Here is a 16566-nt window from a genome sequence, read left to right on the forward strand (position 1 = left end):
TAATTGCAGTTGTCTTTTTCAGCGCATAGTTTGCATAGCAGTAGGCTGACTGTACATATTTCTCCCTACATAAACCACAGACATAGGCAGCTAAATGTACCAATTATTCTTAACCAAAGAGAAGACAAAGTAGTAACCAATTAAACAAGGAGAAAGGTGGCAACGAGAGTTTTCAAAACAATGCAATATCAATAGACGTCACAATATCAAGATGCTAAGCCAGGGGTAAGTTTATTTAAGTCATAGATGGCACACTAAAAAAAACTATTATTGTTGCAATTAATTTATTAACTGCGTTCTAAAGCAGTGTCGCAAAGTGATCTACACATAAGATAATTAAAAACTAGTGTTCCCATTTACAAATCAAAATTGCATCCTCAGGATCACTGAACATCTAAGGCAGGGATAGCCAACATGTTTTCCTTCAGATGTCGTTGAACTCCCAGCATCCCTGAACATTTGCCTTGCTGGTTGAGGCTGACAGGCATTCTTGTCCAACAGCATCTACAAGACACCAGTTTGATCAGTGGCGTAGGAAGCCACTCGGGCACCCGGAGCGGCAAACATGACGTGCACCCGGGGGCGGGGCGTCGCTATGTAGCACGCATGTGCGGCGCCGCTGCATGTAGAGGATCCTCCGTTCACAGCTGCAGCCGTTCGCAGAGGATCCCAGCACCGTCCGTACAGCGCTGGAGCACAGTTGCTGGCAAACCGCATGCCTTGTCACCCCTGGAGACGTGTCACCGGGAACGCACCACCCCCACCGCCCCCCATTGCTACGCCCCTGTGTTTGATACCCCTGATCTAAAGGCTTAACTGGTCTGTGCTAAACTGCTTAAAGATTCCTTTGGAAATGTGATTAGGTATGAAAATTATTATAAAATAAATAAATATGTGATCCTAATCACACACAAAGGGACAGTGGATCAGACCAAGATCCAACTAGCTCAGTATTGTTTACATGAATCTGAGGAACCAGTAGGTGGGAGGTAATCCACTGGTAGTTCATGGTCCCTCTTTCCACCTACCCATGCTATAGACCCTTTTGGATTGTGGTGTGGATTCTGTTAGCAAAGAACACTGTTGGCACAGTTCTAAGTCCCACTTACTCTCTTGCAATCCCCTGTTTTCAGAGCAGTGTCTTAAAATACAAGTTCCATTTGGGTGTGGGTGAGTAGACAGTTTGGAAATTATGTGTGTAAATACAACAAATGAAAGCTAAACCAGCCATTGGGATTGAATACTTACAAAAGGGAAGAACAAAATCTATGCACAGCGTGGATGAGCAACAGGCAGGTGGATAAATTGAGATGTGGAATGGTGATAGTCAGGCCTTATTGCACCATCCCAAGTTACCATTTCAGTCATAAAAAATAATCCACCTGAAAATATGGTTCAAATGAAAGAATAGAAGAGATGGGGGTGGAGAAAGAAGATAGCCTACTGTCTTGTAACACCCCTTTATTAAGCCAGTAATTGCAGGATTTTCTCAATTAAAATGACTTTTCACATTTCTAAGATCAAGCCTGCAGATTGTTGCCTTCACCACAAAACCGAGCTAAACCAACTCTAACCCTGGATACATTTTAGTAAGGGATGAAAGAGTTCTAGCACATCTAACAGATAAGGATTACGTTTTGACAACCTGTTGAGCTTATTAAGGTGTCACGGGTGTCCAGGAATCAAGCAGAAAATAATACAATAGTGCCACAAAAAAACAGGATCTCTAACGATGTGTGTGAGTTGATTTTCAAGGCTGAAAATCAGTATACGGTACGTAAGCAGGACCAGGAATTTAGTACAACTGTGAGGACTAATGAAATCTGCAATAGTCTTGTAATAAAAAAACAACAGCTCAGAAGGAAACCTTCTTGCAAGAGAGAAATCCATATAAACCAGGCATGATCTGAAATCATCCATAAAAATTGCAACGTGAGTTAATATTGCCAGAATCACAGCATTTGACAAGACTGATAGGCTGCTTGATAAGACAAAAACCTCTAAGCACTTTGCATAAAATACTCACAGGGCAGGCTACCTGTACAACTCAGAGGCGGCTGCTCACCCACGAAAGGTGGGTAAGGAAAAGGTGGTGATTGCTATGAACACACTTGCGTAGCAGGCAGGAGAATCACAGAAGATTGGAGAGAAAGATGAAAGGCAGCAATTTAACACAACAAAACTGAATACGTGATGTTATACAACAGCAACACTACTACAGTATCTTGGAACTGTGTGGGTCTGTGTGTAAAGCATGCAGCTCCTTTAAATGGATTGTGCAAGAAAGCACAGCTGATCTTGCCAACGTTTCAACCCACGTCCACTTCAGTTTTATAAGGCTTGTTAATATCTAAGTTTAGGAAAGGCTTTCCAAAAGAGTTTCACAGATCTGCTTCGGACTCAGAATACCATTAGAACGGTAGTCCCAGCCACCAAAACATTAATCCACAGCTAGATACACTGCCGTGCCAGTGGTCGGAGAAGAAGAATTGATAAGATGATTGAGATATGACGTCCCTTCAGTTATGAACAACAGTCTATTGTACGGAGCTGCCCATGCTATATAGCTGCATATAGCAAACAAGCGGGAGCACACTCTGCTCGCTCTCAAGACGAGTGCTTCCAAGTATTCTCCTCTCCGGTTTAGTTCAGCAGCCTGGCACATCGTGCAAACGTCCTTCAATAACATCTTGGTAATGTGTGCCCTCTAAAACTCAGAAAGAAGAATGGCTAATAATTAAACACATTCAATACCATGTTTCTAGAAAAAGAGGTGCTGGAACCCACAAGGAAAGCCTGCCTCCCTTGTTCTCTTGTAAAGAGGTGCCGAAACTGAGTTCTGGTGAGTTCCAGCTGAAAAAAAAAAGCCCTGAACATATTGTACTTTGTTTTATAATTTAATACAACTGCCAATCTGGAAATATAGCTAACACAGAAAGCAACGAGCAGTTATTCTTCCCTTCAGAAAGAATATTGAGAAACCCTTACTACCAGTGTAGTATTATTATTAATATGTTTTAAACATTAAAAAAAAATTTTTTAATAGAACTTCTCCCTTACACACGCTTTTGTGAACTCACCAAACAGAAAGCTGGCAAACCATTTCTTGTTGATTCCATGTCAAGGTTCTGTTCCAACCTCCAACACCAATTCTTGCAAAATTACCATATTTTTCCATGTATAACCCGACCCTGTGTTTAAGACGACCCCAATTTTGGGGGACTCCAGATTAAGAAAACGGAGGGAGATTGCCCAGAGTTGTTAAGCATTTTTGGGAGGGGGTTACCCAGATTGCCAAAAATCGCTCAGCAACCGCCAATCGCCCGCCCAATTGCCACAGCGGCAGCCAATCAACAACAGGGATTGCCACACAGCCACCAAGCACCCGACCAATCGCCGCTGACAATCTCCTGCTCGCGGCTGCAACCAATTGCCCATCCCCTCCTCTGCACTATCCATGTATAAGACGACCCCCAATTTCTAACATTATTTCATAATTTAAAAAGTTGTCTTATGCACAGAAAACTATGGCAATGTACAGTATCTCCTGGTTAAAGTTGTTCAATAATTTCCCCCCACTTACAGGCTGTGTTAATAGAGATAGTATTAGAAATGCCACAACCATTCACTTTAACCAATAAAGTAAAATACTTCTGATTTACAAAACATGAGGAAGTTAAAGCTGCTCATTGCCCTCAAAGTGCAGGAGGAGCATCTGATGAAACAGGCAAGGTCTTTGGAGTTTACGATTACGCAAAGGGAACAAGGGGAGACAATGCCTTGAGATTCCTGTTCTTCCTAACTGCGGTCTTGTGAGAAACAGCCCTTTTGCCTCTCCCCCAGCGGGGAGAAGATCCCAGCCAAACATTGTCAAAGAACTGCCAAGAACTTGGAAGGCAAGACAAAGAGAGAGAGAGAGAGAGAGAGAGAGAGAGATATTAAAGTCTCTTTTCTTTTCTGTTCTTTTTAAAAAAGTTTGTGCTTTACAGGCCTGATATTATGCTAATTGAAATGCTTATGGGAACACATAACACAGCGAAATGAAAATAATTTTCATTTTTAAAATAGTAATTATTGTAGTTTTCAGCAAGAATAGGCAAAGGTTTTTTTAAAAAATTCACTGCTAAGTTCTCTTCGTCGTGAAATATATAGAGATCAGCCTATGGTTATCATTTGTTTTTCTCAAATAAAAAAAAATGTAAAACCAAAATAAGGTGACTGTAGCTGGTTTTTTTTTAAAGCAAGTTTTTAAAAGGCAATCATGCTAAGTAGCAGCAGACTAGTTCAAGTATTACCATCATCCTCAGGTCGTGATGGCGTATTTTGCAATCTTTGGCCATAGTTAAATAACTACTATATTTTTCAGTGTATAAGACTATGTTTTTTTCTTTAAAGATTGTGCTAAAAAGTGGGGGTCGTCTTATACGTGGATAGTGCATAGTGCAAATTTTTTAAATTTGAGTCCCCCCAAATAGGGGGTGTCTTATACATGGGGGCGTCTTATACAAGGAAAAATACAGCATGTTTCTAATGGACCAGAGAGGTAACCCTAGATAGAGATGAACACAACAACGGTTTATTTTAAGATGTGTGGTGTGTGGCAGGAGTGAGCAGAAGGTAGATCAGGATCTACTGCTGGCTCTCTGAGTGATTTGCCACTTAGCAGGCCAGCAGGCGTACTGGCAGTGCCCACCTGGCACTCCTGCCAGGGTATACAACCTCCCCACTGCCTCTCCCCCCCCCCTTGGTGAGCAGCAGTGATGCCACTTTCCGGCGGCCTGGTGTACGGCAGTGCCCCTCCCCATCAGCTGCTCCTGGGTCTGGGCAAAGGTCTCCCCCACAACTTTGTATCTGGCCCTTTTAATTGGAGATGCCACAAACTGAACCTGTTGCCTGCACACTCACAAAGACAAGGACTCCTCCTGGCTGCGGGAAAGCAAAAAAGCAGTTTGACTATTGTGGGGTTTATACAAAATGGTATCAATAACAGGAACGCTTCTTTCTGTATGCAGCGCACCCTGGAAAATAACCATACTGCAAAACCTCAAATGGAAAGTAAGTATTGCGTGCACCAACACTGTAGTTAAAGGCTTGTCAGATTTTCCACCCTAACCCAACCCTGCCTTCCCACCCTGTAGTTCATTGCAGTAGCTGAGCAATTTCCAAATGATATCAAAGTGGGATTGTTAAGGGTTCACACAGAAGAAACGCATGGCAAGCAAGCTATGCGTTTTGAAAGATATCACCTATTTTGTGTGTGAAGCTGCGGAAAACACAATCTCCAAAAGTATTCCACCCCCCGAGTTAATATAAATTAAGTTCTTAGCTACAGCAGCCAAGATTCTATCTACAGAAGGGTGCTCTTCTCAGCTTCATGGCAAGTGGATTAAAAACCTGCAGACAATCGCAATAAAAACAGCATGGCACCACCATGAATAAAGATGGTTCAATTTTCAATGCAAGTTTATTGTTCCAGCCAAAGGCCATGGCAAGCCCACAGCAACAGTGGCAATGAAACAATACAGATCATACATCGAGAATATGAGCCAACATCCATGATGTAAGAGAGAGGTTATCGGAGACACCAAGAAATTCAAATCCAATTTGATTTCCAATGTATAACCTCTGAATCACCGCAACAATTTATAGTGATTTTATCTAACGCTTGTTCCCTTTTTTTGCAGACAGTGCATAGAGGGTGACTCTGTGTGTTATGGAGCTATTATTGCCACTCAAAAGAAAGCAAACCATTTCTGCCAGGGTATAGGTACCCCATGACCCTGAGATTAAGAATCCCATGCTCTACTGACTGAGCTATCCTTAATGTTTTTACTTTACAACCAGTCTGATAATTTTTGAAGGACATACCATGCATATAGCTTTGAGATGTCGTAACAAGCTAATAGGCCAATAGGAATGAGCCACAAACCTATCCCCTTTCTTATAAATCAGGAAAATAATACTCATTTTCTATCCAGAGGGCATTTGGCCCCCGTGTTAGAAACCCAGATATAAAAGCTAATCGCCAAATGGCACCTTAAAACTAGGTTACGGTTGCCAGAACGGAATGTCTAGGCACTTTTTCTTTGCGTTGTAAACCACTTTGAGAATTTCCCTTTAAATATAAAGTAGGATAGAATTGAAATTAATGCGCATGCACCGAAACCCAGAAGTAACCCGTTCCGGTACATCCGGGTTCAGCGCGGAGCGCAACCCGAAAACACATAATCCGCAGCATTCGCAACATGAGGTATGACTGTAAAACAAATTCAAGCTTCAAGGAAAATAGTTCAGATCCTTCTCTAAATGATGTTTTGCTTTCCCATATTTATTTACCTACGGTACTTAATTTACTGTATTTTCCCATCTATAAGACGCCTCCTATTTTGGGGGCCTCAAAATTTAGAAAATAGGGGGGGTTGAGCTTTTGGGGAGGATTATTTGGGGGGAATGCCGAAAATTGTTCACCCGCCAGAATGCAGCACACAACCGCTCACGGTGCTTACAACTGCCGCTTACAATCTCGGGCTCGCACTTCATTCCGACGGATGAGCGATTTTTGGCATTGGCCACTTGATTGTTGGGGGGGGGGCCAAAATCGCTCACCTGTTGGAACACAGCACACAACTGCTCGCATCGCAGCTGCCTGATCGCCGCCATTAGCCCTCCTGCTTGCCGCTCGCATCGCAGAAACCAACTATCAGCTCCACGATCGCCGCCAACGGCCACCAATCACACTCCCGCTTGCTGCGACAAGGGCAGCTGTCTATTGGCTACCGCAGCGGCAAGAAGGAGGGCTAATGGTGGCGATCAGGCAGCTGCAATGCGAGCGATTGTGTGCTGCGTTCTGGCAGGTGAGCGATTTTCGGGATTCTCCCCCCCCCCAACAATCAAGCGGCCAATTGCTGCTTACAATCTTGGGCTCGTGCCAAAAAAACATTTGTGCGTCCCCCCCTCAGCACTACCCGTGTATAAGACGAGCCTAAATTTTGAACCTCATTTTTGGGTCAAAAAAGCTTCTCTTATACACGCAAAAATACGGTATATAGCTGTCCCATAGCAGAAGTACTCTAAGAAAACAGTGGTGTAAGACTAGAGTGTCAGACTAGGACCTGGGGGATCAGGGTTCAAATCCTCACTCATTCATGAAGCTCACTGAGTGGCCTTGGCCAGTCACTGAACCTACCTCACAGTGTTGTTGTAGGGATTAACTGAGGAGGGGGTGAACAACGTACTCCTTGGAGGAAAAGGCGGGATATAAATGCAATAAATAAGCTCTTCTGCTTACATTGATATGATACAGAAAAGAAAGATTCCTAATTCAGTTTTGATTTGTACAGACAAAAGTTAATTATTTTTAACTCCAAAATCTGCTATCAAAACTTCATCTGCCAAATCAAGGTAATCAGGTCCCCACTTCCTCGGCCCTTTAAAAATTTATTAATTTAGCTGGCTGAAGAGTTGTTGTTGTTCAGTCATTCAGTCGTGTCCGACTCTTTGTAACTCTAAAAGAGTTACAACCCTGTAAAAGGGAGTGGGTGGGTTAAGTTTGTGCAACCAAGTCTCTTGCAAGCATATTGTATCAAATTGCTGAAGCATACAAAAAAATCCTAATCTGCCTTTTTATTTTCCCAACACGCCAGGTTGCACTAAAGCAGTGTTTTTCAACCTTTTTGGGGCAAAGGCACACTTGTTTCATGAAAAAAATCACGAGGCACACCACCATTAGAAAATGTTAAAAAATTTAACTCTGTGCCTATATTGACTATATATAAAGTAATTCTCTTGAATTTTTCAATTTTTCCCACGGCACACCAGGCAACATCTCGCGGCACACTAGTGTGCCGCGGAACAGTGGTTGAAAAACACTGCACTAAAGATTGCTAAATCCTTTCTGGATGGTTTCTAGTCAGTTATGGTGTCTTAAAGGAGAGCTAAAGGTATCATAATTTGCTTTTCTATAATTACCCCTACACCTGGGCTTACCTTGAGCATTTGTTAATGGATAATCCTTTTGATTTCTGCAAATCAAAAGCAAATTTCTGCAAATCTGCTAGCAGGGTAGGAGTCTGGGGCTTCAAACCTGGAAATGTTTATTCCAACATCTACATTCAGACCAATATTATAAAGTTTCCCTTCTTGTCTATTACAGCGTATCTATATATAATTAGGATAGGGTGACAAAGATGGGAATCTTATGGCTTGAGAACTTCCGGCACCTTCCTCTCAAATCGCCTTTTCCAGACTGCAATTCTCCTTCTCTAGTACAGGGAATGGATATCTAACTTGCCATTAGAATGGGTGAGTGGCAGAGGCTTTTTTGAACTTTTTAATTCAAATACAGTACTGTAACAGCTTTCTGTCAGCAAACATATGAATTAGAGACCAAACTTTATCCCACACATCCCGATCCTGAAATATTAGTTACAATTAGACAGGTACTGTATTCACAATTGATAGGCCCGAGGCAGAGGGTACTTGCTCAGGCTGCCCACAGTCATGACCCATCCAGTCCCAGCAGATTTGTGGAGTTTCCTAGGAGCTCCAGAGAATGGGAGAAAGGCCCTCCCCCATTCACAGCTCTTTCTTCACCCTGTCCTCTCTTCCTCCTCCACCTGCTTTTCCATGCCTGCTTGAATTTCAGTTCAGATTCCGTTTTCATTGTTCTGCTGGATTTCTTCACTGGCCAGTTATGAATGACCACCTGTGGAACATCTGGGAGCCTCTTTCTAGAAGAATCATCACTGGAAATATGACTTCTCCACTCATTCACTACCTTTCCAAGTGTGCTTATTAATCCATCACCCGCTGCCTTTCCCTCCTGTCTGTGCTTAGACCTATGCCCATCTTGATGTACCTCCAAACTATCACCAACTTCAGTTTCTTGTCTTGTAGGTCTCAACTGTGTCAGAATTCCTGCCTCCACTAACCCAACTAGTGCACCAGTTATGGCATTCAAACCTTTCCTAGCGCATCAATTCTGCTAAATATTCCCTCTACTGTTTGTTTTGTCAAGAGACATCGGTCACATAAAAATTTCCACAGGGCAGCTGCTTTAAAGCAGGCATTATGTGGAAGCTCAATGGAACCTCGGACAGTAATCTTGCCACTGCATTTTGGACATTTCTGAGCTGTCTTCAAGGGCAGCCCCATCTAGAACATATTGCAGTAATGAAATCTGGACAGCAGTCGTGTCATTTATGTCTAAAAGGGGCCACAACTGGCATTCACAGCCACCAAGGAGGATCCTTCAGTGTTGAATCTATCCCACAGGAGGTGGGAACCCCAGGCTGCAGAACTCTTCCTTCAACCACAACCAGGACAGGGGGTTCCCACCTCCTGGACATGAGAACTTGGCACCCATAACATCTCTGTCCTTTCAGGATTCAACTTCAGTTTGCTGGGCCACATCCAGCCTATCACCGCCTCCAAGCATCGCTCTAACACCTCAATAGCCTCTCCAGATTCAGATAGAACAGAGACACAGAGCTGGATGTCACTGGCATATTGATGACACTTCTCACCAAATCTGATGACAGCTCCCATAGGCTTCATATAGTTGTTAAATTGCATGAGGGACAAGATGGAACCTTAGCGGACGCCATAGGACAGCTCCCAGGGTGCTGAACAGCAGCTTCCCACAACTACTTTCTGGGAATGGCCCTGGAGGTATGAGCGGAACCACGGAAACACAGTGTCTTCATCTCCCTGAGAAGGATACCATGGTCAACAGTATCAAAAGCTGTCAAGAGATTGAAGAGAACAAGCAGGGTCACACTCCTTCCATCTCTCCCCCAACAAATGTCATCAATCAGTGTGACCAAGACAGTTTCTGTGCCGTGTCCAGGCCTGAAGCCTGAGTAACCCGTTTCTGCAAGCATGCCTGAAGCTGGACCACCATCACCTTCTGGATGAGATGGGCCATTGGCCTGATTCAGCAGGCTCATCTTATGTTCAATAAAAGCAACCTTGAAGTGGCCGGCAATCTAGAGAAGGCACTTTAGCAATCTGAAAGCTGCAGCTCCAGCTTTGACCATGCCTTGCCAAGCGAGTGAAAAAATGACACGTCTCCGCAGACTCTACTCTGACACCTTCCTTCCAGTGAAAGGAAGCCAGCTCCACGAAAGGAGCTCTTGGGGCCCCTTCTCATGTGGTATTTGGAAGATGTCAGTGTGCATCTCCATGCCTTAAAAGGAGTGACAGTTCCATATGAGAAAGGCAACACTCAGGTGTGCATCCACAGACATCTAGATCTGTCCTTGCAGATGTTTCGAAAATGCACCTTCTCAAAAGAGTTGGCCCACACTTAACTTTAGTGGGCTCTCTGGCACAGTTATAAGATTTATCCTGCAAGCACAGGATAAATCAAATTAGTGGTACAATATTTCAAAAGCGTTTCTGGGGGGTATTGTTTTCGTTTGTTACTACACTGTGTATTTTTGTGTGTGTGTTTTGTAAACTGCTCTGTGATTTTCAGATGAAGGGTGGTATAGAAATTCAATCAATCAATCAGAGGCAGTTTGTTTTCCCTTTACCTCATCATTCTCCCCACCCCTTCGTATCCTGTCTTATTAGACTGTGCACCTTCAGGCAGGGGCTGTCTTATCTTTTAATAACTGTGCAACACTTAAAAAAATTCAGGCACAACAACAACAACAACAACAACAATATGCCACCCATCTGACTGGGTTGCTCCAGCCACTCTGGGCAGCTTCCAACAATTTATAAAAACCACCGTAAAACATCAAACATTAAAAACTTCTCTATACAGGGCTGCCTTCAGATGTCTTCTAAAAGTCTTTATTCAACAACCACCTCTGTGGGTGAGAGAAAGGAGGGGGGGTGCTCCAAGATACCTACGTAAAATATGTAGTGCAAGTACAGAAGATTCACAAAAGCAGTAAAATGTACCAGATATCCGGCTGAAACAATACTGAACCAACTCAAAGATGCAAATCTGTGCTATGCTTCCGGGTATCTAAAGCAGCTTTTCTCAGCCGGGTGCTCCCATCAGCTTTAGTAAGGATGCAATGCTGTCTGGGGCAGAAGTGAGTTATAGTCCCAAACACCTGGTGGGCATCTGGTTGGGAATCTCCAATATAAGGATATATGTATTCACACACATAGATGACTTCTAAGATGTAAGTTTGAGAGATCTGTTTTTTTACAGACACTATGAAACTTGTGGGATGCGGGTGGCGCTGTGGGTTAAACCACAGAGCCTAGGGCTTGCCAATCAGAAGGTCGGCAGTTTGAATCCCCGTGACGGGGTGAGCTCCCGTTGCTCGGTCCCTGCTCCTGCCAACCTAGCAGTTCGAAAGCACGAAGTGCAAGTAGATAAATAGGTACCGCTCTGGCAGGAAGGTAAATGGTGTTTCCGTGCGCTGCTCTGGTTCACCAGAAGCGGCTTAGTCATGCTGGCCACATGACCCGGAAGCTGTACGCCGGCTCCCTCAGCCAGTAAAGCGAGATGAGCGCTGCAACCCAGAGTCGTCCGGAACTGGACCTAACGGTCAGGGGTCCCTTTACCTTTACGAAACTTGTACTGGATGTAAAAAATAATAAATGCCACAAAGTTCCAGTAGAAGAAAGTAAGGATGCCAAGTTCAGTCAGCGTACAATACAGTTCTGATCCTACAAAAACTGAAGTGGTAAACTACTTTGGGGCTCCTCACTTTATACGCAAATCAGTAAATTACTGGTTTTGTTCAACCAACTTTTACTCAGAGTATACCGACTGAAATTAATGACCCTGACTAACTTAAATCCCATTAATTTCAGTGGGTCTACTCTGAGGGAAAGCTGGCTGAATAAAATCCTATGCAAATCTGTACAAGCAGAACACAAAGCTATTCCACAGAATAAATAATCTGTTAAATTAAGTGCATTATTTGCAGGAGAAAATCTCATGGAATTTCGGCAACTGTAAACAGCACATGCTGAAGGACACCATCGTCAAATACTTTTACTACCCAAGACAAGTACACATTAAAGTTATATTTGGTTCCACAGCTTTAAAAATTAAATAAATCACTGCAGTCATGTATTTGGAATCAAACATTGTGTGATGGTATCATGCAGAGTACTGGTTGAAAAGAGCAGCTGGAATATAAAGCATCAGCTGGGCTTCTAATAGTTTGAACTACCAATAGACACGCTAAAAGGGCAAAAGGCAATAATTCAATGGATTTTGTGCTGTGTTTACTTAAAGCAGACTATAAAGTAACACAGCTTTTTGCAGCACATGTCAGTTCTGCAACATATTGATTTATCTGCAGTTCTTAATTCCCACCCCCGGGATATGAGATATTGGGGGAGGAGGGGGAACTGAAACGAGCTATTTGCATCACTTTCAAAAGAAGACAGGGGAAATCCCATTCTGGTATACCTGACTGATTTCAGTTCACTTCTGACATCAGTTTCTTCACTCACTTTATAATTGTATACAGTACAGTAAAGCAGACGGAAAGCTATGCTGAAAGATGTTCACATTTCTGCTAGAAGAAAACCTGGTTGCTCTGAAAGACACCATGTCATGCAGTAATGTTAAAAAGCACACAGAGTTGCCTATTCCCTGAGTTGCCAACATTTTATCCAGCAAGGCCCCTGTGCATTTAACAGCTTTAAGACAAACAGAAATGCGGTAGGAGAATACTTTTCCTGTATTCCACAGATAGTTTCTGAATATGATTTTTTACAAGCTATGCCACTGTTAGAAATACAGGAGCTTTGTTCAGGAAAGTATTGGCAACCCTATTTCCACATCACATTGATGCAAATATATTCCTAACAGTATAAGCCTGTCAGAATGCCTACTCGCTTAAGCATGCCATTGATCACAATTAAAGAAGCCAATTTTTATTTACCAAAGTTAAACCATCCTTTTCTTATTACAGCTTTACCTAACAATGTGGTTTTAATTTAATCTGCAGCCCAATCCCAAACTGGAAAAAGCCCACTGAATTTAGTGGAATTCTCCCCAAAATTATATACAGAGAATTACAATTTTATACTCCACAATAAGAAAAACCAAGAGGAGCTATTTACATCAGATCTGCAGTACAATGCCAGCATGTTAACTGTATTAATTTACAATAATGTATGGAAAATTAGTCTCTTTGCCTCTTCTATACAAAACAGTGAGCTTTAAACATATCTCTTAACAAAAATTGAAGCTGATCACAGCCAGAAGAATCACATAGCTTATAAACGAAATTATTTCCAGAAATCTACATTAACGAGAGCAAAATATGCAAGTGATCATAACCAAAAGGTTAGCATACTAAGGTGTTGGGTTGTTTTTTTTTTAATATATAATGTGCAGGAGTGGAGCCTGTTAAATTATCTTTAAAGTCACGTTTTTCTCCAGCCTAGCCTGTCTCCCTAGCACACACACTCCTTTCCTGTACTTGCCAGAGGACAAAGTAATACCTGACAGGGAGGCAGATTTCCAATAGCTACCCATCTGTCAAGGCAAACTGCAGCTCCAAAGAGAAAGATTATTATTTTTAAACCCAACACACACACACACACACACACACACACATTGCAAGCTTTAATTTAAGGTGCCTAAAAGAATCAGGTTCTGAGGGAGAGGTGCAGGCAGACTGCTCTGCTCACCAGACTGAGAAAAGGGAAATAATTCTTACATAAGCAATTGCTTTATAACTGGACCTCTTCAGACTCCCTCCTTCCTTCCTTCCTTCCTTCCTTCCTTCCTTCCTTCCTCTCTCTCTCTCTCTCTTTTTAATACCGAGTTTCACACACAAAATGAGACGGTTTTGCAGCAAAGCATGCCTCGCTGTAAAAGAAAAGAAAAACAAACAAACAAACGCTCGCAACGACTGACCATAAACAAATAGCCATCGTCCATACTCCAATCCGACATACCTGGGGCATGTCATTGATAACCAGTTCCGGATCTAGGTGCTCGGGGCTAACTCGGCGGGAAGACCAGTAAGGTGAACAGACCGAAAGCGTTTAAGGAACAGGGAGCCGCAAATGCCATTGCCAAACCTCAGCACCCAGGTCACTACCCTGGGGGAGGTTAGGATCTCACCGCAAGGAGCCAACGCACTCTTTGGAAAGCGGGTTCTCCCTTCCACTCCCCCGCACCTCGCTTTTCGATTCAGCACTTTCCATTAATCTACAACTTGCTGCGGAACCCCCCCCCCCCGCACCCTCCCCTCCTGCGAGCTCAGCTGCGTCTGAACTCTAGTAACCCCTCCAAAGCTCGCTGCCAGAGACCCAAGCGGCTGCAAAAGCAGCCTCCAGACCTGCGCGCAGCAAGGAAAAAGGGGGCAGGGCGAGGGGGGGGGGCTTCCCAGCACTGCTCTTGAAAAGGGAAGAGAGAGAGAGAGAGAGAGGCTGCAATAAGCCAAAGGCACCGTGCAACTCTCCCATGAATTTGGCGTGGCAAATGGGGAGGGGGTGTTCGTAAGGCCTTTAATAGGATCCAGGCAGGGACGACCCCCCCCCTCCTCCTCCGTCACAACCTCCCGGCCTTTTAAGGATCCAAGCCAGGACTTTGGGTGGGAAAGGGCCATAATACAGTAATAAGGTGGGAGGGGATGGAGGAGGCCCTTGTTGGGAGGGAAGATCCTCAGGAAACGAGAGGCGACGGGGAGGGGGGGGGTGTAAAAAGACGGGCAGAACTGGAGAAGAGGGAGGCGGTGTTAGCAACGTGGGCGAGGGTTTGGAAAGGATCGGGGAGGGGGGGGACCGGGACCAAGGAGGAGATCGGAGAGCGGGAAGGGCCCCGAGGCCCCGGAGAAAGGGCCGTTAGGAAGGCTGGGGAGTGGGCATGCTGGGCGGGGGCGGGGATGCAAGCGGCTCGGGCGCTTCTCCATCACCTGGGCTGTGCGATCTGCCTCCGCCCCAGCCGGGGGGCTTCGGATTGTTCCTCTCGCTTGTTCGCCCGCTCCTCCGCCTCCTCCTCCGCCTCCTCCTGGCGGCTCCTACAGCAGCTGCCAAGGCTCCATGCCCGGCCCGCGTCGGCTCAGCGGCACCCGATCGGCCTCCACAGGCAGCAGCATCGTCGTGGTCGTGGTCCGCCTGCCGGCGAGCGCCGCTGCCCCATTAGCAGCAGGCGGCCATGGGGCCCTCCGCGGTGCCGCGCTCTGCGCCTGCAGCCAGCTCCGAGAGCAGCCCGTCCGTCCCCCTCCTATAGCCCTTGCCGGCGGAGAGCGCATGCGCCCGCCCCGCCGAAACAAAAAGTCGCTGCTGCTGCTGCTGCTGCTGCTGCCGCGGCCGGCGCGCTCGCTCGCTCGGTTGGCGGGCGGGGGCAGGACGCGGCTACCTCGCCCTCTCCTGGGCGCCTCGGAGCTTGCAGGTGACGTCCCTTTCCTCGCCCGCGGGGCATCCCATCCGCTCCGCACGGGAGCGGAGCCCAGCCAGCGCGGCCGCAGGTGGCCTAGCTCGTCGCGAAAGGCAGAATGGAAATCCGGCGGAGAGAGAGAAGGTTCCCTCGGGGTGATCCCGCTGCCTCATTCTAGCTGCTCAGGAGTCAGGCGTAAGCCCCGTTGTGTTCAGGAGTTTCCAAGTTTTCGAGGATTCATAACCCACTGTCTTTTAAATGTGTTTGTGGGGGCGTTTTTGCTTTGCGCCTTTAGTTTTAACTTTAAAAAAAACAACCCTTGTATTTTTACCCTATGAACCGCCCTCGGAACTCATTATTATTATTTATTAGATTTATATTAGATCACAAGTACCTAGGAATTGTGGCGAAATACTATAATTGCCTACTAGGATTGTGGCGAAATACTGTACTGTAATTGCCTACTAGGAAATAACAATAAATTATAATTTATTACTCCGCCTATGTGAATGGGTTGTCCCAGCCACTCTAGGTTTCCAGAATATAAAAACACAGTGAGACATCAAACATTAAAAAGTTTGCCTTCTGTGTTCAAGGGGGTACTCTCTCTAGTCCAGGATCAGGTGCAGACCCCCTAAACTAAAGTTACCAGGATTTTTTCCAATGGATTTTATCCTGGGACTGTCCCTGGGAAACGGAGACGTCTGGTAACCTTATCCTAATATGCTTTCTGGAAAAGATGGTCCTTTTGTGGACAATAGCAACACTTCCAAGTGTTTACTCATCCAAGTCGCGGTAATGCAAACCAGATCCTTCTGTTTGCTGGTGATCCAGTCCTGAATGATCATGGTGGACTGCTCTGGCATTCAATAGCAGCAGCACAAACCAGGGGGGCTTGGTGGATAGCCTACTAGTATCTTCTAGACTAGGAAGGAACAGAAATCAAACGTAAGAGCCTCCACCCCACGTGGTAGTTAGCCTCTCCACCTGAACCCCCACCCACCCTCCACAACTGAAACTGAGGAAGCATCTAAGCAATTCCTAGCTACATGGCCAGCAAGACACATTTCAGCATTCAATATCCAAAGGCAGTTTTAAGGTTGCACAACCAGTGTGCATGAACTGGGCACTGTGCTTAAGGGACCACCACCACAATGCTGTAGAACAGAGCGCGAGAGGCGGTCACATAGGGCGCCACTGAAATTGGAGAGCCCCAATTCCACCACTTCGGTATCAACGTCATATACTGT

At 45.0% G+C, this 16566-nt stretch overlaps 1 protein-coding gene across 2 annotated transcripts in view; it reads right to left on the reverse strand.

The window, feature by feature from the left end:
- The window catches only part of RNF145 (ring finger protein 145), a 59290-nt gene extending 44112 nt beyond the window's left edge, over positions 1-15178 (reverse strand). The window contains exon 1 of one of the 2 annotated variants that reach the window (XM_033140385.1): positions 14853-15177. The gene's annotated coding sequence lies outside the window, so the exon portion shown is untranslated. Of the gene's footprint in view, positions 1-14852 lie in introns of both variants that reach the window. The other variant, XM_033140386.1, reaches the window with a different exon arrangement.
- Between the last annotated feature and the right edge of the window lie 1388 nt (positions 15179-16566).

This window comes from Lacerta agilis, chromosome 2 (assembly GCF_009819535.1).
Source record: "Lacerta agilis isolate rLacAgi1 chromosome 2, rLacAgi1.pri, whole genome shotgun sequence".
Classification (NCBI taxonomy): domain Eukaryota; kingdom Metazoa; phylum Chordata; class Lepidosauria; order Squamata; family Lacertidae; genus Lacerta; species Lacerta agilis.